A 21,602-nucleotide genomic window follows, 5' to 3' on the forward strand; every position below is an offset into this window, starting at 1 on the left:
GGTTGTCAAAATTCAGTGCCCCTCCAAACCCAGAGAATACAGCAGCCTATGCTGACTTGCTCTGAGGAACTCCGTACGACCATGTCAGTGGCTGCATAGAGTCTGCTGTACCTACTACAAGTAAGCCACCCTTGTGGCATCCCAAATTAAACAGGATATACAACAAATGGGAAAAAAATTATGGCAAAAATCAGGAAGGGTCATTTCCATAAAGATAGAAACTCTGTCATCAAAGTAAATAGGCCACTAAGAGGGCTAATTAGGTCAAATAAAGCCAACATTGAAGTTATGATAACCTTCCAGGTGAAAGATAGTCTTAAGGCCTTCTACAGCTATGTCGGAAAACTCGAGGGCAGCACACAACAGTGCACTGAACTGGTGATTAATGGTGCCACATTCACTGAGCCTGGTGATATTGCAAACCAGTTACCAGAGAAATTCATTTCCAGCTTTATCCCCCTCTCAGGCCCAACCATTCCCTCAAAAATACCCTCAAACATAACTACATCAGCTATAACTAAAGAGCATGTACTGGCTGCACTCACTAAAGCCAAAAACATGGCCTCAGTGGTGCCCAGTAACATCCCAGGATCCTTCCTGAATAGTCTAAAATATGAGTTATCAGGATCCCTGGAGTCATTATTTAACTATAGTCTTAAAACAGGCTTTGTGCCACATGAATGGAAGACTGCAGTGGATGTCCTTCAAGAATGCAACTGCAGTCATAACATGTGGGTTGTCCTGCCTCAGGCAGCCCTCGGTCGGCCGGATTCCAAAGTCTGGGTCCGACGTCGGCTGATGTCGCATTTCTCTCCGACGTCAGAGCGGCTGGAGTACATAAGCATCAGCCGACGCCATTTTCCCCAGTCTTTCTTGCCATGCGGTGCCCAAAGCAGAAGCAGTTCGCAAGTGCTGGTCGGTCAGCTCCTGTATTCTACGATACCGAAGTCATCAAAAAAGCTAAGTACCCCGTTGGGGACCTTTTCTTGCCTCAGCCGATGTCAGAAATTACTGAAAAAGTTAACAATTGTCTTTTTTGTGGTAAACAAATACCTCATAAGGATTTCCACTCTTACTGCCTCCCTTGCCTGGGCCCAGACCACGACGTCTCGGCCTGTGTAGCCTGTGCTCGCTTCAACAAGCGCACTCTCAGGCGCTGGGTGCAGTTCGCTGAAGACTTTTTCGGCGATAAATTTGCTTATACCATGCCGTCGGATCTTCCGACATCGCAAACTCCCAAAAAGCGAAAAGACCGGGACCAACATCCTCGACCCGTGTCTACTACCGACTCCACGCCAAAACCTAGCGTGAGTGCTCCGGTTCCCTCTGAGACGGTCTCTCCACCGCTCCGAACCGAAGACACCGCATTACCGACGACTCCGATTCCAGACATTACTCCGACGCCAGTTATAGATTTTCCTCCGGATACCGAAACCGAGGAAATGCCCGAGACCATTGCTGAAGACAAGGTCACTCCAGCACGTGGAGCTGCCAGGCCCCCTATGGCCATGTCTATTAAGGCCTACACTAGGGCTAAGGCAGCCAGCAAAACAAAGCATATTACTCCTAGAGCCTTACCTCAGCCGACTCCGGAGACACAAATTATGTCCATGGCTGCTGATTTAATTTCCATGATTAGAGGTTCGCAGACCCTTCCTGAGAGAGCATCCCAGCCTCCTCCTGATAAAAGGCCCCGGGTTGATCCCTCTGACCCTACTCCTTCAGATGAAGACTCTGAGGGCTCTGTCCACTCTGATAGCCAGGAAGAGCTCTTCCAGACCTATGAGGACTCTGATGCAGAAGATTCCATACCTTCGGCCTCCCCTCCTGAGGATATTTCCTTTGGGGAAGTTCTGCACACCATGAGGGAATATTTCAAGTGGCAGGGCCAGGAATATTCTGATTCCAGGAAACGCCTTAGGACTTTCCTTAAGAAGCCTCAGCACAGGCCCTTAGCTATTCCTCCTGTACTTGACATTCTGGATGATTTGTATTCTGATTCTAGTGCTACCCCTGATACTCTCCCTCCTGCACCAGCCAAGCCAGACAGGTATTACAGGGTCCAAGAAACTCATTCCCATTTATTCAGGGCCCATACTGTTGATGTGGAAACTATTTCACAGGGGCCTAAAGGAGTTTCAGCCTCCACCTCAAAAAATCCTTTGCCCTCCAACAGGGAAGCAAGGTCATTAGAGAGATGGGGTAAAAAGGTTTACACTTCCACTACTTTATCTATGAGAGCTTTAAATTGCCTTTTTCATATGTTCCAATATCAGGATTATCTCTTAGAAGATTAACAAAAAACACTAGCTTCTCCTGATCCTTTAGACAGGAAGACTTTGCAGGAAGCTGTACATAACTACATAAATAAATAAATGATAAATAATAAATGTACATAAATGAACTCAGCAAATGCAACTGGTGCCCCCTGAAATCTCTTCCCCTTGAAAATGCAGTATCATACTTTAACACCACTTTTTTATCCATTCTCAACAAACATGCTCCTGAACGCACCATCAGAATGAAACCCAATATTGCCCCATGGCTCTCTAAAGAAACTAAAAAGCTAATTCTCTCCAGAAATAAAGTCTGGGCTAAATGGAGAAACCATATAAATTCCCTTGACCTTCTTCATTTCCGCCAACTTAGGAACTCGACAAAAAAAGCAATAATTACTGACAAAAAAACCTACTACTGCAAACTTCAACAAACTCACCATAACAACCCCAAACAGTTTTGGTCATCTATAAATAGACTCCTCTCCCCAGGAACATCCAAAACTCCCACCCCTCTCAATGCCGACCCAGATACTCCCCACCTCACTGCAAATGCTTTCAACTCTTTTTTTACAGACACAATTCTATCACTAGCTAAACAACTTAGCACTAATAACTCCAGCCCACCTATAAACCAAACACACCCTTCAAATAACTTTAAAATACAACCTGTTTCTACATCTTTCATCTCTAGACTTATCCACAAACTGAAGCCATGTACCCCTTCTGCTGACAAGCTCCCCTCACTTTTTCTCCAAAAAGCTGCCAAAGAAATTGCATATCCAGTATCTATACTTATAAACAGGACAATCCAAGAGGAACCATCCCAGACATCTGGAAAATATCCCATATTATCCCTTTACATAAAGGTGGAAACTCCATTGAGTACTCAAACTATAGACCAATTGCCCTCCTTTCTCCCTTAGCAAAAATAATGGAAAATGTATCCACCAACAACTTTTACAGCATCTCTCTCAAAACAACATAATAGCAAACTGTCAACATGGTTTCAGACCACATCACAGTACTACCACTGCTCTCCTATCATTTGTAGATACTATCAACAGGAACCAGCGACAACCTTCTCTCTTCTGCTCTCTTCATTGACCTCTCTAAAGCTTTCGATATGGTCAACCACTCCATTTTAATTAACACTCTTACATCCCTCTCCTTTGATAATCTTGCCATTAACTGGTTTACATCCTACCTTGGCAATAGACAGCAAGCAGTTCGTTGGGAAAACCAAATTTCCTCACTTACACCCGTTTCCATCGGTGTACCTCAGGGCTCCATTCTAGGACCTCTTCTCTTCTCCCTCTTCATCAATGATCTTCACTTAGCAATTCCTCAATCTACCTGCATTCAATATGCAGATGACTCCACCCTTATCTGCTCTGCTTCATCTCCTAATGAACTTTCTTCTATTACTCAAAATGTCTTCAACACTGTAGAAACTTGGTTCACCAGACGCAACCTCCTCCTCAATGCCAAAAACTAAACTTCTCCTTTTCTCTCCTAGCACTAGGTCCACCCCCTTGAACTTCACCATCTCCTCAAATAATGCCACTCTCATTGCTCCTGATCCAACAACAAAATTATTAGGAATAACAATTAATAACAACCTCTCCTTTGACCAGCATATCAACAACACCATTAAAACAGTCAATAGAAAAATAGGAAGCCTATATAGAATTAAACCTTTCCTAACATCATCATCCAGAGCCAAGATTGCCCACTCTCATCTTTTGTCTACTCTTCTTTATGCCTCACCAATTTTTACTAACCTTAAGAAAGCCAACCTTAACAAACTGGCTACTTGCTACAACAACATTGCCCGCTTTGCCACTAGTAACCCCTTTAGAACTCATCACTGTATTAACCTGAAACTTCTAGGCTGGCTTGAACTACAAAACCTTCTGTTAATCCCTCAACTCACTATTGCCCATAAAATCTTATACCAACCAAACAAAACCCCAATTCTTTCTAAACTTTTAATCCCTTATAACAACCTAAACTCCCTTCGCTCATCCAGTAAACTTATGGCTACCATAACAAAGACTTATAATTCTGCCGGTAACTCTCTCTTTAATAATACTGTAGGAAGGAACTGGAATCTGCTTCCTAGCGACATAACACTTACTACATCTCTGCCTCTCTTTAAACATAAAATCAAAGATTACTTCCAAAGCCACTGGCTCTGTTCCTGTTCAAAACCTGACTAATCCTTCACCTCCTCTGCGCTTTCCTACTACTCTGCACTTTCCTACTGCTTTACTTTCCCTCTCTCTTACTGTATTCTGCTTCAGTCTACCTCCTTTTAGAGTATTCTGTTTCATCTTACCTCTAAACTAATCTGTCACTACTTTCCCTTCTCTTTTCTTATACTGCTTCCCTTCCTCCTCTCCTATTTTAGTGCTTCTCTTTCTCCTTCTGTTACTAAGATTAGTTCTTTATAACATTATTAATCAATTTTGCTGTCTGTTTTGTGCCTTGTTCTTGATGTTATTTCAACTACTTAATGTTATTTTTAGAAATGTGATCCTCTCTTTGTATATATCTGTTATTGCTACTATATTTTTTATTTGTCTATTCATCTATGATGATTTTGTCCATTTGCTTGTCTATTGTAACATTTTGTGTTCAATTTTATGTGGAGCTTTTCTCCCCGGGCCGCTACTGAAAATGGAAATGTATCCAGCTAGACTAGCCCGGTCAACAAATGTAAAATAAAATAAATAAATAACACTCAGCAAGTAAGCAATCACTTCCTGCAGTGTGGATATGATGCACTGGAAGCTTCATGTAGGGCAGCTATGACAGGGGGAGTGATGCGAAGACATGCTTGGTTAAAAGATCAACCTCTACCAGATCATGTAAAAGCAAAACTTCTGGATGCACCTCTGGAAAAGAACAAGCTTTTTGGTGCAAATGCTAAGGATGTGCTAAAGACCATAGAAGAAAAAGCAAAATCAGTTCAAACTGTAAAGGATTTCCTCCAGGTTCAACCCCCCAGATTCAGTAGGAATTGGCCTTCAAAAAACTGGTCCTTTCCTAATCCAGAAAAGTTTCAAAGGGGTAAGAACAGACGTGGCCAAGGAAGAGGCCAATACAGAGGCCCTTACAGGGGACGTCAATGGCAGCCAGGAAACCAAAAAGGTGACGCAGGGATTTCTCCTGCCCAACAACCACAATCTCAATGACTTTCCTCTACTACCGCCTACCAGGGAACAGCTAGAAGCTCCCTTGGGCGGAAAATTATCTCTGTTTGCAGAAAACTGGCACAGACTGACAAAGGACAAATGGATTTTGGACATTGTAGACCGAGGGTACAGGTTTCATTTCCATACCTTACCAAGGAAACAAGGCATGCCAAATCTACCACAACATCAAAGGGTAGAGGCTATCAAGCAAATCTCTCTGCTAACTCAAATGAAAGCAATAGAAAGAGTTCCACAACAAGAACAAGAACAGGGGTTTTACTCAAGACTGTTCCTTGTTCCAAGAAAAGAAACTCAGTGGAGACCAATACTGGACCTGTCCGCATTAAACACCTTTCTCATAGTACCGAAGTTCAAAATGCTGACTCTACAGCAACTCCTTCCCATGCTGGGCAAGGAGTCGTGGCTGATCACTCTGGACCTCAAGGAGGCATACCTGCATGTCCCTATCAGACACAGTTGCAGAAGATACCTCAGATTTCTTGCAGGGCCAGAGCATTATCAATTCTCAGCATTGCCATTTGGCTTATCTACTGTGCCCAGAGTGTTTACAAAATGCCTGGCTTCAGTAATTGCTCATTGCAGGCTCCAGGGTATACAAATCTACCCGTACCTGGACGACTGCCTCATACAAGCGGACGACAAATTGATGTTGACAAAAAATCTGGAATATGTCATACGATTACTTCAAGCTCTGGGATACACAGTCAACTTCCAAAAGTCAAGACTGCAGCCATCCCAGCAAATAATCTTCTTAGGAGCCAAACTAGACACAGCCTCTCAAATGGCTTACCTGACAGAAGACAAGCAAGAGAAGTTAACTCAGTACTTCAAACGTTTAGCAAAACTCACCCAGATGACTGCAAGGAGATTCCTACAGACCCTGGGTTACATGGCATCCTGCATTCTACTGGTTCCATTAGCAAAACTACACATGAGAAAGCTTCAATGGTACCTAAAAAGCGTTTGGTCTCAGCACAGCAACAACTTGGAGACAATCATACCACTCATTCCATGCTTACAAAAGGAATTCCAATGGTGGGCTTCGGTGAGCCAGGAAAACACAGGTTTGTCATTCAAAAAACCACAGATAACACAGACCATGACTACAGACGCCTCAGACCTCGGATGGGGGGCGCACATGGAAGGCAGGTGTATACAAGGACAATGGTCTCCAAAGGAAACACATCTGCATATAAATCAAAAGGAAATGCAACAGATCTTGGAAACTGTAGACCCATTAGTCTGACTAGACTTATTTGCAAAGCTTTGGTAAGAATTATCAGGGAAATTATCAGTAGGGACAGAGGAGACCTCCAGACTCTGGATGCACCCCAGTTTGGCTTTGTCAAAGGAAAGTCATATTTGCTAAGTCTTGTGGACTTATTTGAAAAAGTCACAAAGGCAATGGATGAGGGGAAAACAGTGCATACTGCTAAAGCATTTGATACAATACCTCACTTGGGCTTTGTCAACAAACTTATGGAGCTAGGTATAGCTAGCTGGATCACTGATAAGACCCAGGAGGTTAGAATCAGTGAGGCCAACACCACAAAGAGGCCGGTCACCAGTAGAGTCCCCCAGAGCTCTGTGCTAGACCATCTTCTCTGTGGAATATACTTCTTGAATGTCAAAGGTGTCTGGTTGACCAAGTTCATAGGTCATTTCAAACTGGGAGCAGTCATTGGATTCCCCCCAAGATGAGAACACCCTTTAGAAAGGTCTAATGCAGGCAAATGCTTGGTGCCAAAGCCATGGCTTAAAACTCAATTCCAAGAAATGCATTATGGTACTTTTTGGGAAGTCTACCACCCCAGGTAACCACATCATCAATAAAACACCATGAAAAGTCGATTCACTTGTCAGGCATCTGGGAACTCATGTAGATAGTAACCTAGCCTTTGACCAGTGTCCAAGGTAGTAGAAATTCCTTCTGTGTTGCTCAAATTGTAAGCAAGGGCATTGCATCCAGTCCATAGAGGTTATCATACCACTGTGCTCGGAAACCCATCATATTGTATAATGCCCCCTTTAGTGCATACTTGACTAGACACAGGCAGCAAATAGGGCATCCACAAAGGTTCCTTACAAAAAGAATACAGGGAATAAACACAATGTCCTATGCTCATCACCTGACTGTTGGTGCTCTCCATTCATGAGGCATGAAGTCTTTTTTGTTAAATAGCAATTCCAGAGGGTTTGATAGGTCATGTTTCATGCTATTTAGAATGCATCCTGGGATATTGTGTTGGGCCCATTGATGTAGTGTTCTTGGGCTTAGAGAGACCATTAAAGACCTGTTCCCTAGTAATAGCAGGGGGGAGTTATATCTGATAGTATTTCCTGAAGGAAAGTTGTTTTGTTAACTTTTTAAATTAATTAGAGTAAACCACCTCCTAACTGTCTCTGATTTTGCTTCATATTTCTGCTGTGTTCCCCATTAAATTCCTTTTTTCTGTCAAATTACTGAGGACGCCAGTCAATAATGCAAATCATTAGAGTTTCATAATTTTTATTCAGAAAATGCATGCCCATGCAACAATTATTTGTATTGGTTCACAGGTAGTTATTAGGCATACAGTCCAGGAGAACATTAATGAGCCTAATCCAGATTCTGTATGCCCCAAAGTGTTTGGTTAATTGATTTGCTCAAATGAAGGCTGACAGAATCAAGCCTTGTATCTCAGAAAGTAGCTCATTAACAAGGTTAGAACCTTAATATTCTATACCAATCGCCAAATGTGTGTGTGTGTGTCTATGTTAACTTTTTAAGTGATTTAGAGTTGTTTGGCACTTAAGACTCTGAGATATGAACAAACTGTTTCTTGTAGTCAGAAGCACTGGGTTTAAAACCTTCACCACCATTTGCCTGCTGTGTGACTTTGAGCATGTCATTTAGCTGGCAATACTCCCAGGTCACCCCTAAAAAATTACACTTTGCCCAGTAGGTTTATCTGGTTAAATAGATTAAGTAAAATATTAAAATGTTGTCCCTTTTGGGGCCTTTATCCCCCATGTCCACGTCCATCCGTAATTAGGAAAAACTTATCAGTTTCCCAGCAGTATTAAGTTAAAGAAGCTGGGTCAGAATTGTAAACATTGGGAAGGCAAAGCAACTAGTAAAGTTGTTTATTAGTCAAGCATCAGGAAAGAAAATCAACTAGCCAGATCATTTATTACTTGTGCGTTAATTATATTAAATGCAGAGTCATAGCAGGCCACTGTCTCTGCCAAAGGCTAAATGAAAGTGCAATTACATTTTACTGTTGGAATGCCCGTATTTTTATAGGTTCATAACATGCTTGCTAGGGTACTGACCACAAGGGCCTTTTTAAGCCTAGCCATGCATCCCAAATCTCTGACAAGTTCTGGTACCCTTGATAAGTGTAAACAAGGACTTGTGAGGTGAAACATTTCCAAAACTTGTGTGCGTAGATGACACCGATCTTTGGAAATGTTTATAGGTTCATAGGTTGCTACTATGCTATCAGCCCTAGGGCCTATACAAGCCTATCCATAACAATTCCCTGGCTATTTCTTCCCACAATATTTACTTCTCTGGACCCCTGTTTAGCAGGGCAACTGACGTGATCCTCAAGGTAAATTTCCTATCTCCCACCCAGTCGTCAAGGTTTCTTTTCAAGACGGCCAAGGAGGTGCTCTGCTTGACATGTATGAGCAGTCTATTCCAGAGTATGGGGAGTCTCTGGGTCAGGAACCTATCCCTCCAGCATGTTTTGTTCATTGTGATGACAAGATTTAGGTTCCTGGAATACTAGGCTAACTGAAGGGCCATTTTAAGGCTAACCAACAACCTAAGATCAGAATCAAACCCTATACCTTGTATTTCTTAGGTGAAAACCTTAATCATAGGTTCATAAGTTCATAGGTTGGTACTACGCTATCAGCCCTAGGGCCTATACAAGCCTAGCCATAACAATTCCCTGGCTATTTCTTCCCACACTATTTACTTCCCTGGACCCCTATCTAGCAGGGTGACTAACATGATCCCTGGGATTCCAAACTCACATTCAAAGGTGAAATATTAGGCTATTTGCCCTGGAGAACCATTTGAACCTAACCAATAACTCAAGGTCAGTTGAAGCCAAAGTAGCTCCAGCTGCAGGACATATCAGAGAGAACAAACTACAGTGTTTCAGATACGTGCAGAAAAGCAGAATACAATCTGGTAAAGAAGATTTGGGACAGCTAAAAAGAAGGTAAGATGAAAGAGGACATCCAGCAAAGAGTTGGATGGCTTGTATGAGAGAAGATCTGTGACAGTAAAGCAAGAGTATTGAAGAAGGCAGGAGTGTGGCATGGAATCGAGAGAGATGGCAACAGTTAACATGATACCCCAACCCCATGTAGAAAATGGGAAAAAGGGGGCTGATGATGATGGTGATGGTGGCTGAGCAGAAGAAAGTTAGGGACAAGGAGAATCCTTCCTTTAGCAGACAAAGCTCTGTATATTGAAGAGGGTATGAATAAGTTGAAGAAATCACTAAGAGGAAAGCATAAACATCAAAAGGAGAAAGGTCCTTGTGAAGTGGTGTAAGAGTTTTGACGGGGGGGGGGGGGGCAAGCTGAGAAGTGTAGCTCTGGAGATGACCAGGTTCATTTACCTCGTGGTCTTGCTGTATATAGAGATTGCAGCCCTATCTATGTTAGCTACTTAAGAGTCAAAGAAAGACAGACTTCCATAACTTTACCTGTTGAGCTAAAGTCAGATTCTTGTTACCAGACATCAGCAGAGAACACCAGTTTTTCCAGATAAGTGCCTAAGGATTCTGTTCTTTCCCAGCAATCCCTTATATGAGAGGTCTTAACAATTTTGAAGGATATACATCTGAATAGAGCTTTTGGCCTGAATTTATGGCCCCAGACTGTGCTTGTAACTCTACAGTCACACTACTGACAGATTACTAGGTGCCCATACCCTTTTTTTACAAATAATATTTTATTAAACTTCAAAATCAGCTAAAAATCCAGTGTATAATGCACATATTACAAATGCACATTACAGAATGTTGCAGTAAACAGTCAAGAATAAGCAGAAAGATAATAGCTTTTCAAAATAACTAGCAATGATGGTCTGACAACCATTAACCCTGGAATAATAGCATGATACAGACAACAGACATCGCTTATGTATCAAACTTCACGGAGATGGACAACATTTTTCCAAATGGTGAGGTAACATTTTTATATTCTTTAAAAGGACAACAAAAATATTTCCCATTTTTCCAAAGAAAATAATTGTTGATTATTTTTTTAACAAATGCAATATTCTCAACCTGATGAAATGCCAGTAATTCAGAAGGATATGTAGGAGAAATATTTAAGATACAGTGCTACTAGGCAGGTACATTACATCCCCTCTTTATCTACCTGTCATAGCCATATCCGCTGTCTAATCAGATAAGATTGTATTTTCTCCCTTCTCTTTGCCAGTTCTTTAACCGATGGCTCCACTGCCTGAATAGTTTTTTGCAATTAATGAAATTATTCAATGCAATCCCTGCAACCTCGGTGGTATCTCATTTGACCAACCCAAAAAATGCATCTGTTTTGAAACAGACCAAGTCCTTTTGAATACCCAAACTATTAGAGATTGGACATCCCTCTAAAAGTCACCTAATTTGTCACAGTCTGGAGAGGTATGTTCCTAGGTACCTTGTTGTCTGTTGTCACACCACCAACATGACTCTGATACTCCATGATGCATTCTAGCATTCCTATTAGGGGTATAAAAATGATCTGTATAGGGATTTCCATGCAAACATTCTGAATCGCTTGCATTTTGTTGCATACCTGTAAAACTGGTTAACTTGGTTCCACTCTTACTCAGTTATTGGGATGCACAGTTCTGTAATCCATAGCTCACTCACCTTCTACTTGTACCTTCCTTTATGTCCCTCAAGGTCTTATATGCCCCAGATAAGATCGCCCTACTGGGCATCTTTACTTCTCTCTATTTTTATTATTGTATTACTTGTGTTCTGCAGCTTGATGTTCCTCCCGCTTTCCCCATTTCATCTTCTTCAGCACATCTACCACTCCTACAAATTCTCAATGTAAATTATCTCTTAGCCGGTATTCCTCTTTCAGCTTTTCCCATGTCTTAATCCTCCCTCCGACCATCACTCATGACCAGTATTTGACTTTAGTTTGTTTCCTGTTCTACCTCAACAAGCATTTTTGTCTCTACTTGTCTCATCATATTTCCCCTATTGGCTATGCCTGGATTTTCTAGTACCTTGCTTTCCCTTCACAAATAACACTCATACAATTCTTTACATCTTGTTTTTGTAATGGGATTGGAAGATTTTCTGTGAGCGTTTCTAACACTGCCTCCATTACATCGCTGACATTCCTCAGCCCTCACTTGCTTCCTACAGAATATTCTTCCACTACAGTTGACATATTGGTTTCATAAATCTGAACAAAAGGACTAACTGACAAACCTGCAAGTGAGTTTTACTGTCCAGAACCTTTAGCCCCTTTTTTCTTTCAACAGCAGTACAAATTCTCACACTACTCTTGGTTTTCCTTCATGTCATAGGAATTTTGCCATCTTCTGCTTAACCTTCTTAAAATAAGACACCTGCCACAACCTCCAAAACACTTGCCCCAAATATAGAAATTGTGGCAATATAAACAACTGCAGAATCGGGCCAAATCAAGTGGGAACATCTTCCACTTATTTAACATCTCCTTCATTTTAACCAACACCTTCTCAAAAGTTGACATAAATGATTATTCTTTAGGTACTCCCAGACAGATATTCAGATAGATAATATTATTGCAAGATAATTATATTCCTCCCTTAATTTTCCATCATCAAATTATAATCAACCCCCCCCTTTTTTCCACACTCTCTTGCCTTCATTGACGCTCATGCATGACTGTCACATGTCTTCCTTCCCACAGTACATCCACCTCTTTGTTAGCTACTCTCGTTTTCTCGTCTTCTTTCTATCTGTCCAATATCTTCTTTCCCAGATTGTGTTCTGTTTTTCATCACTTGGTTCCATACCACCATAATCTGTTCTCTTTAACCTGTTCAGCAATTGGATCTACTATGGCTTCTGCTCTGATGTCCTTATTTCTTCATCTGTCCCACAACGAGTGTCTTGCAACTTGTTTCAGGCACCTTATCCCCATTACCTCTAGCTTCTCTGCCTTTACCGCCCAAATTTCTGTACTATACAGTAGTGCTGGTTGTACCACAGTTTTGTACACCTTACTTTTCAGCCTCTGGCATTCTTCTCTCATGCACTACCCTTGACACTCTGTGGCGTTTGGCTGATGCCCCTCTGATTCTAGCTTTGACCTTCTCATTCAGACTTTCCTTCTCCTCAACCACCCCTCCCAGATACTTGAAGCTGTTAACCTGTTCCACTATTTTTCCTTCTACCTCATTTCTCAGCTTCTTCTGATTTCCCCCATTTGTTACCATTGCAACTTTCTTATCTGTACTCACTTTCATCCCATGTGCCTTCCAATTTGCATTCCATCTTCCCCCATCTTTTGCTGAAGTTCTTGTTCAGTGTCTGACTGTAATACCTCACCGTCTCCTCCCTTAGTTTTCCTGTGGGTGCAAAATTTATTCTGAGTAAAGATTCTTATACAACCTCCTAATTCACTCCCAAATGTTTGGCAATGTGTACCTTTTTCTTCGGGTGTCACCATCCTTAAGTTTAAAGATCCCTTTCTCAATTTCTTGTTGACATAGTCTCACTGCCAATGCTGTCAATGATTTTTGGATGTTACTAATTGATCCATGCTCATGCTCTTGTGGACACATTTCATATCTAATCCTGCCTGTAAATTTTGCTTAATTTCCCTTTCTGTACCATTCTCTGTCCCCCTGAGTCCTTCCCTCTTCTATGCTACTCTCTTAATTCCTCCATCGTCTTATTTCTGGTCAACCTTGCCTCTCTAGACTTTAACTTCGTGTACAATTCTGTCTTGTCCATAATTTCTTGATTGCATCTATCCCAGCTTTCTTGATTCCAGTGCATTTCCTGGTCTAAACTGTGTTCTACCACATGCCTATCTTATGTATTTTCTGGCTTAGTTCATAGTTCATAGTTTAGTACTAGGCTAACTGCCCTTGTGAGCCATTTTTAAGCCTAGCCAATTACCCCAAGTGAGAATCAAACCCTGCACCTTGTGTCTGTAAGGTAAACACCTTAACCATTATGCCAACCTTTCTCTCTCTCTCTCTATATATATATATATATATATATATATATATATATCTGTGTGTGTGTGTGTGTGTGTGTGTGTATATATATAAATATATATATATATATATATATATATATATATATATATATATATATATATATATATGGGAAATCACCATTGCTTTATTAGTTCCCACTGCGGCCTAAATTTTATCTCTATTCTGACTGTTTGCTTGATCTGATATAATTACCGGTTATGGGTTCACCCTTCCTGGTGCTCTTAGGCTTTGGCATTTAGTATCCTCTGTCTATCACTGACCATTCTTGCCACCACAGTAAGTAATGTGTGAATCCTGATTCCTCTCATGTCATGCATCTATTAGTACTAACAGTTTAGAAAAAAATTGCCAAAAATCCAACCTCCCTGGCCACCTTCATCAGTGGGGTTCCTTGTCTACATCTCTACATATCATAGTATTTCATTCCCCCATTAATAAACATAATCGCTTTTAAAAATCTGTTTTTTACTACGATGACTCTAAGTGCTAGAAATGTAACCTCAGAGGGACGCAACCATTTCATCCTTCCACAGTCTTTCTCATCTTGTAAGTTATCCTCCATCACTACTAATATCTTCCCAAAATAAGTTAAGTAGATCTACCCCTCTTCTTCTCCTCCTCCATTAAATTATGACATTTATTTATTTATTTATTGATTGACATTTGTTTACCAGGAAAGTCGGACTAGGCACAGGTACCATTTTTCAGTAGACACCTGTAGAAAAAAGCTCCAGGATATCATATTTAATGCAATTAAAATTTAAAATAAAAAGTATAATGCAGTTTCAGTGAATGCATAACATAATAATCATTATAATAAATTTGTATTGATATACACAAATATTAATTTACAAGCCTCGTATTGACTTTGTAAAAGGCAGATCATGTCTCCTAAACCTGATAGACTTCTTTGAAGTGATCACCAAAGCTGTAGATGAGGGTAAGGTAGTACACACAGCCTATCTAGATCTGGCCAAGGCTTTTGACACCATCCCCCACTCTGAAATTATAGACAAACTCACTAAACTAGGTATAAATCCCTATGTCACAAGATAGGTTGCCAACTGGCTCACTGACCGAACCCACACTGTGAAAGTAGCAGACTCTAAATCCAACTTCAGACCAGTGACAAGTGGAGTACCACAGGGTTCAGTCCTAGGTCCTCTCCTGTTTGGTATCTACTTCTCTGAAGTACAGGCTAACACAGAAGGTCTCTGGCTAACAAAGTTTGCAGATGACTGCAAACTAGGAGCCATAATCAAATCTCCTAATGATGTGGACATCATACAAAACGGCCTCACTGAGACAGATGCCTGGTGTCAAAGCCATGGCCTTACGCTCAATGCCAAAAAGTGCATTGTCATCCATTTTGGTAAAAACTCTGTACCCATGAACCACCACATAGGAGGTAGTCTACTTAACACTGAAAGTGTACCTTGGGACACAGGTGGACAGTAGTCGCTCCTTTGATAATCACATCGCCACAGTTGTCAGGAAATCCTTCTACGTGGCACACCTAATCACAAAAGGTTTCTCATCCAGGAAAAAAGAGTTCATTGTTCCCCTATACTCATCACTCATTAGACCCATTATAGAGTACAACGCCCCTTTTGGTATGTACCTCACAAGACATTTACAACAACTGGAAAGGCCACAGAAATACCTCACAAAGAGGATTACCGGCCTCAAACAGATGCCCTACGCAGACCGTCTCAAAAAACTCCAGCTTTACTCTGTCACATATCGCCTACTCAGAGGCGATGTCTGCCTAACATACAAAGCTATGTCAAACCCAGAGCTGTTGGACATGTTCCACATAAAGAAATCCCAATCCTCTGAGCTACATGCTCTAGGGACCTAAACCTTGTCACCACAATAAACAGAACATGCTGGAGGGATAGATTCCTGTCTAAGAGACTTCCCATACTCTGGAACAAACTACCTATCTATATCAAACAAAGCTCCTCATCAGCACTCTTCAAGAGAAATCTTGATGATTGGATGGGAGATAGGAAATTCACCCTAGGGATCACTTCTGTGGCTTTGCTTGACAGGGGCACAGGAAAATAATTTTTTTGGGTGGCAAAAGCCAGAGTACCATTTGGCTAGGCTTATATAGGCCCTTGGGCCAATAGCCTACTACCTACCTATGAACCTGTATAAAAAGTTTACACACACCTGTTAAAATGCCAGGTTTTTGTGATATAAAAAAATGAGACCACAATAAATCATTTCAAAACTTTTCCCACCTTTAATGTGACCTATAACCTGTACAATTCAATTGAAAAACAAACAAATCTGTTAGGGGGAAAATATAAAAAACATACAATAAGCTGGTTGCATAAGTGTGCACACCCATAAACGAATGCTTTGTTGAAGCACCTTTTGATTTAATTACAGCATTCAGTCTTCTTGCCACCAATTAAAGAGACACTGATTAACCCCAAATAAAATTCAGCTGTCCTAGTAGGATTTTCCTGACATTTACTCAGTTGACTGCTACAGCAAAAGCTATGGTTTGCAAAGAACTTACAAAGCATCAAAGGGATCTCATTCTTGAAAGGTATCAGTCAGGAGAAGGGTACAAAAAAAGTTCCACAGCATTGGATATACCATGGAACACAGTGAAGACAGTCATCAAAAAGTGGAGAAAATATGGGACAACAGTGACGTTGCAAAGAACTGGGCATCCCTCCAAAACTGATGAAAAAACAAGACAAAAACTGGTCAGAGAGGCTGCCAAGAGACCTACAGAAACATTGAAGGAGCTGCAGGCATTTCTGGCAAGTACTGGTTGTGTACTACATGTGACAATCTCCTATATTCTCCATATGTCTGGGCTATGGGGTAGGGTTGCAAGACAAAAACCTTTTCTTACACAGAAAAACATCTAGGCCTGGCTAAAATTTGCAAAACAATACATCAAGTCTCCCAAAAGTATGTGGCAAAATGTGTTATGGTCTGATGAGACAAAGGTTGAATTTTTTGGCCACAATTCCAAAAAGTATATTTGGCGCAAAAACCAACACTTTGCATCACCAAAAGAACATCATCCCCATGGTGAAGCATGGTGGTAGCAGTATCATGATTTTGGGTTGCTTTTCTTCAGCTGGAACCGGAGCTTTAGTCAAGGTGGAGGGAATTATAAGCAGTTCAAATTACCAGTCACTTTTGGCCCAAAACCTTCAGGCATCTGCTAAAAAGCTGAAGATGAAGAGGAATTTTACCTTTCAACATGACAATGAGCCCAAGCATACAACCAAATCAACAAAAGAATGGCTTCACCAGAAGAAAATTAAAGTTTTGGAATGGTCCAGCCAAAGCCCAGACCTAAATCCAATAGAAAATCTGTGGGGTGACCTGAAGAGGGCTGTGCACAAGAGATGCCCTTGCAATCTGATAGATTTGGAGCACTTTTGCATGGAAGAGTGGGCACATATTGCCAAGTCAGGATGTGCCATGCTGATTGACTCCTACCCAAGAAGTCTGAATGCTGTAATTAAATCAAAAGGTGCTTCAACAAAGTATTAGTTTAAGGGTGTGCACATTTATGCAACCAGCTTATTGTATGTTTTTTTTATTTTTTAGATTTTTCCCCCTAACAGATTTGTTTGTTTTTCAATGGAATTGTACAGGTTATAGGTCACATTAAAGGTGGGAAAAGTTTTGAAATTATTTATTGTGGTCTCATTTTTTTATATCACAAAATCCTGGCATTTTAACAGGGGTGTATAAACTTTTTGTAGCCACTGTATGATAGGCAAGTGTAATTTAAGAAGTACAATAGAGTGAAGTATTAGAGGAGATAAGCAAGGCTGAGTGCTAATAGAGAAGTAGTGATGGAATAGTAATTAAGTTGTACTAATTAAAAGTAAGTATATTAGTTTAAGTACAATAGATTTTAGAAGAAGATAAGCAGGTTGAGTGGTTTAGTGCTTTAAAGGGAGGTATAAGAAAGGTGATGAAGGGTGTTAGAGAGCTATGTCCCAGATTCAGGTTACTGGCTAAAGCTCTTGCCACCCCTATAGTGCCTTTTTTAGGCAACGTTCAAATGACAAAACCACCACCGTAACAGATACAAGCATACAAAATCTGAAGGTAATGCTACTCAATGCTAGAAGTCTAAACCTCAAAATGCACTCTCTTGAGGCACTCCTAAAAATGGAGAACATCGATATCTGTGCAGTAACTGAGACCTGGTTCAAGGCTCCAGAGAGCACCCCTGCAATACCAGGCTACAACTCTTACCACACTTTTCGGCCACAAAACCAAGACCGAAATACTAAAGGTGGAGGAGTGTCCATATTCACACCTCCAGGCTAGTTACCCAACACAATGCATCTGAAATTTTCCAGGTGTACCTAACACTAGGTAAGACTGCAATCCAAATTGTAGCTTGCTACAGATCCCCCACCATGACCCAAGATTCTCACTACACCTTTCTAAATATACTGGAAAATATTAAGATACAACCAAACACCCTAATACTGGGTGATTTCAACTACCCTGCCATTAACTGGGAAAACTACTCGGGTACCAACTCCTTTTCCCAACGGTTCTTGGAATTCATAAATTCCAATGCCCTGGATCAACTAATCCATTGTCCCACCAGGGGCTCCAATATCCTAGACCTGGTCATTACCAACATGGGAGATAGATGCTCCACACCAGTGGTCACCCCCTCATTGGTCAGGTCTGACCATAAGCAAATCACCCTTGACATCCACATCCCACCCCCACCCCACCCCAATAAGGAAACCTCCTTAAAAAACTTCTCCAAAGCCACCTTCATGCTAATGAAGTCAGAAGTGACAAACTTCATGACACCCATACAGATGGGATCTGAAAGTTTGACTGCAGAATCCTACACTAAGGCACTGTACGAGCGCATCCACTCATGCATGAATCGGGCCATCCCAAATAGAACCAAGATGCTCTCCTCCAAAAAAAGGAAGCCAATCTGGTGGTCCCCTGCTATAAACAAACTATACAACAGAAGGAAGAAACTGTTGCAGAAAAGAGTAAAATCCCAGGATGCAAAAAAACTCCCTCACCAGCCTCAGTAAGAAGCTGAGATCCCTCATAAAATCCTCAAAAGCTAGTTACGAAAATAAAATTGCCAAAGATTCCAAAGACAACCACAAGGCATTCTATAGTTATGTCAAGAATCTAAATGGCAATGCTCAGATCTGCTCTGAGCTTCAACAGAATGGCATTAAATATACTGATCCCAAGGATATTGCCAATGTCCTGGCAGATCAATTTAGTGCCAACTTCACCCCCCTCTCACCCCCTAAAGGGCCTATCTCAGTACCAAAAGATTGCCGAATTCCAGTAATCATGGCCACACAGGTAGAAACCGCACTCTCCAAAGCTAAGAATACAGCATCCATGAGACCAGATGAAATCCCAAGCTGTGTACTACATGAACTACAAAATGAACTGGCACCTCACCTAAGTGTCATGTTTAATCATAGCCTCACTTCAGGCTTTGTGCCCACTGAGTGGCGCACAGCTACAGTTATCCCACTGCACAAGGGGGGATCCACCTTGGATCCTGGGAACTATCGTCCCATCAGTCTAACAAGCCTGATCTTCAAGGGCATGGAATGCATTATCATGGAACTTATAAACAAAGACACTGGCAACCTTCAAACACTGGACCCCACGGTGGGTGGGGTCCCGACCCAGTTTGGGTTTGTGAAGGGCCGATCTTGTCTCCTGAACCTGATTGACTTCTTCAAATCAGTCTCCAGAGCTGTGGACAAGGGTATGGCAGTACACACAGCCTATCTGGACCTCACCAAGGCCTTCGACACCATCCCCCACTCTGGAATCATAGATAAACTTGCTAAGCTGGGCATAAATCCCTAAGTCACTCGATGGGTTGCCAACTGGCTTACTGACAGAACCCAGACTGTAAAAGTAGCCGACTCCAAATTCAGTTCCAGACAAGTGACAAGTGGAGTACCTCAGGGTTCAGTCCTGGGACCACTCTTGTTTGGCATCTACTTCTCTGAAGTACAGGCCAACACTAAGGGACTCTGGCTAACAAAGTTCACAGATGACTGCAAACTGGGAGCCATTACTTGAATCCCCAAAATGATGTGGATATTCTACAAAAGGGCCTTACAGAAACAGATGCCTGGTGCCAGAGCCATGGGCTCAAGCTTAATGCCAAGAAATGTATAGTTATCCCCTTTGGAAAAAAAAACATGTACCCATGAATCACCACATAGGTGGCAGTACACTAAATATCGAAAGTGTGATGAGAGACTTAGGGACACAGGTGGACAGTGGGCTCACTTTCGATAACCACATCACCACAACAGTCAGGAAATCCTTCTATGTGGCACACCTCATCACTAAGGGCTTTTCATCCAGAAAAAAGGAGGTCATTGCCCCACTGTACTCATCCCTCATTAGACCCATTATGGAGTATAATGCCCTGTTTGGTGTGTACCTCACAAGACATCTGCAACAGCTAGAAAGGCCACAGAAATACCTCACTAAAGGAATCACAGGCCTAAAGCAGATGCCATATGCTGACCACCTAAAAAAACTCCAGCTATACTCTGTGGCATATCGTCTACTCAGAGGCGATCTCTGCTTAACATACAAGGCCATGTCAAACCCTGAGCTGTTGGACATGCTCCACTTAAAGAAATCCCAATCCCTCAGAGCCACATGCCCCAGGGATCTAAACCTTGTCATCACAATGAACAAAACATGCTGGAGGGATAGGTTTCTGACCCAGAGACTCCCCATTCTCTGGTATAGACTGCCCATACATGTCAAGCAGAGTGCCTCCTTGGCCCTCTTCAAAAGGAACCTTGATGATTGGATGGGAGATAGGAAATTCACCCTGGGGATCATGTCAGTCACTCTGCTAGACAGAGGTCCAGAGAAGTAAACACTGTGGGAAGAAATATCCAAGGAATTGTTATGGCTAGGCTTGTATAGGCCCTAGGGCCAATAGCCTAGTATCAACCTATGAACATATGATAAGGAGGAGGGACAAAGCCAGGTGGCAGACAGGACGTATTTTAGTAATGGTTTGAAAAGGTGAACGTGTGTGGTAGACCTGACTGATGTAGGAATTTTATTCCATGTTCTAGCTAGTAGTGGAATATGTGTGTAATTGCTGGGCAGGCAGATGGGGCATGGATGATTTTATGGGTTAAGATGAGCTGAGTTTAGGAGAGGTGGAGAGGAAGTTCGAGACAGTTAAGTGCTTTTTGTGCTAAACAGTGATGGGTCCAATAATATTTGCTACAAGCAAATCTGGTGACTTGGTTATAGCACTGCTGAGCTTTAGAACTAAGTGAAGCTTATAGGATGTTCATGATAGGGGCTCCATATAGGAGAGATGGTAAGAGGTACATTGTAGCTAGTTACCTTGGCAGAGTTTATAAATACTCTCTTTTTCTTCATGTAGGCTGCCTTGTTTTTGATAGATTTTCTTGATGTTACTGTGACTATTGTAACTCAAATTTGAGATTGTCATTGACTGTTATGCTGAGTAGCTCTGTATGCGAGGTAACTTCAGTCATGGTATTATTTAAGGAAGAAATGTTAATGTTGTTTTTTCATGGAAATGGGATTTTAGAAAAAAAATGAAGTAATTTTTTTTTTTTTTTTTTTTTGGATTTAGTAGCAGGTGATTATCCTGTAGCCAAATTTCAACAGATTTAAAGGCTTCTTGAGTAATTCTCTGAAGATGTATTAGTTGTTGGAAATGCATATTAAGGCAGAGCCATCAGCATATTGTATGAGGGAGGTTTGCTGACAGGATTTATGTAGATTGTTAGTTAATATATGTTAAAGATTAGAGAGCCAAGAATGGACCCCAGT

The 21,602-nt window shown here is 41.4% G+C and overlaps 1 protein-coding gene across 1 annotated transcript in view; it reads left to right on the plus strand.

The window, feature by feature from the left end:
- TTPA (alpha tocopherol transfer protein) overlaps positions 1-21,602 on the plus strand; it is a 1,432,408-nt gene that overhangs the window by 517,484 nt on the left and 893,322 nt on the right. The gene's annotated exons all lie outside the window — the stretch shown is intronic.

The sequence above is a fragment of the Protopterus annectens genome, chromosome 1.part0 (assembly GCF_019279795.1).
Source record: "Protopterus annectens isolate FY-2018-M chromosome 1.part0, PAN1.0, whole genome shotgun sequence".
Classification (NCBI taxonomy): domain Eukaryota; kingdom Metazoa; phylum Chordata; order Ceratodontiformes; family Protopteridae; genus Protopterus; species Protopterus annectens.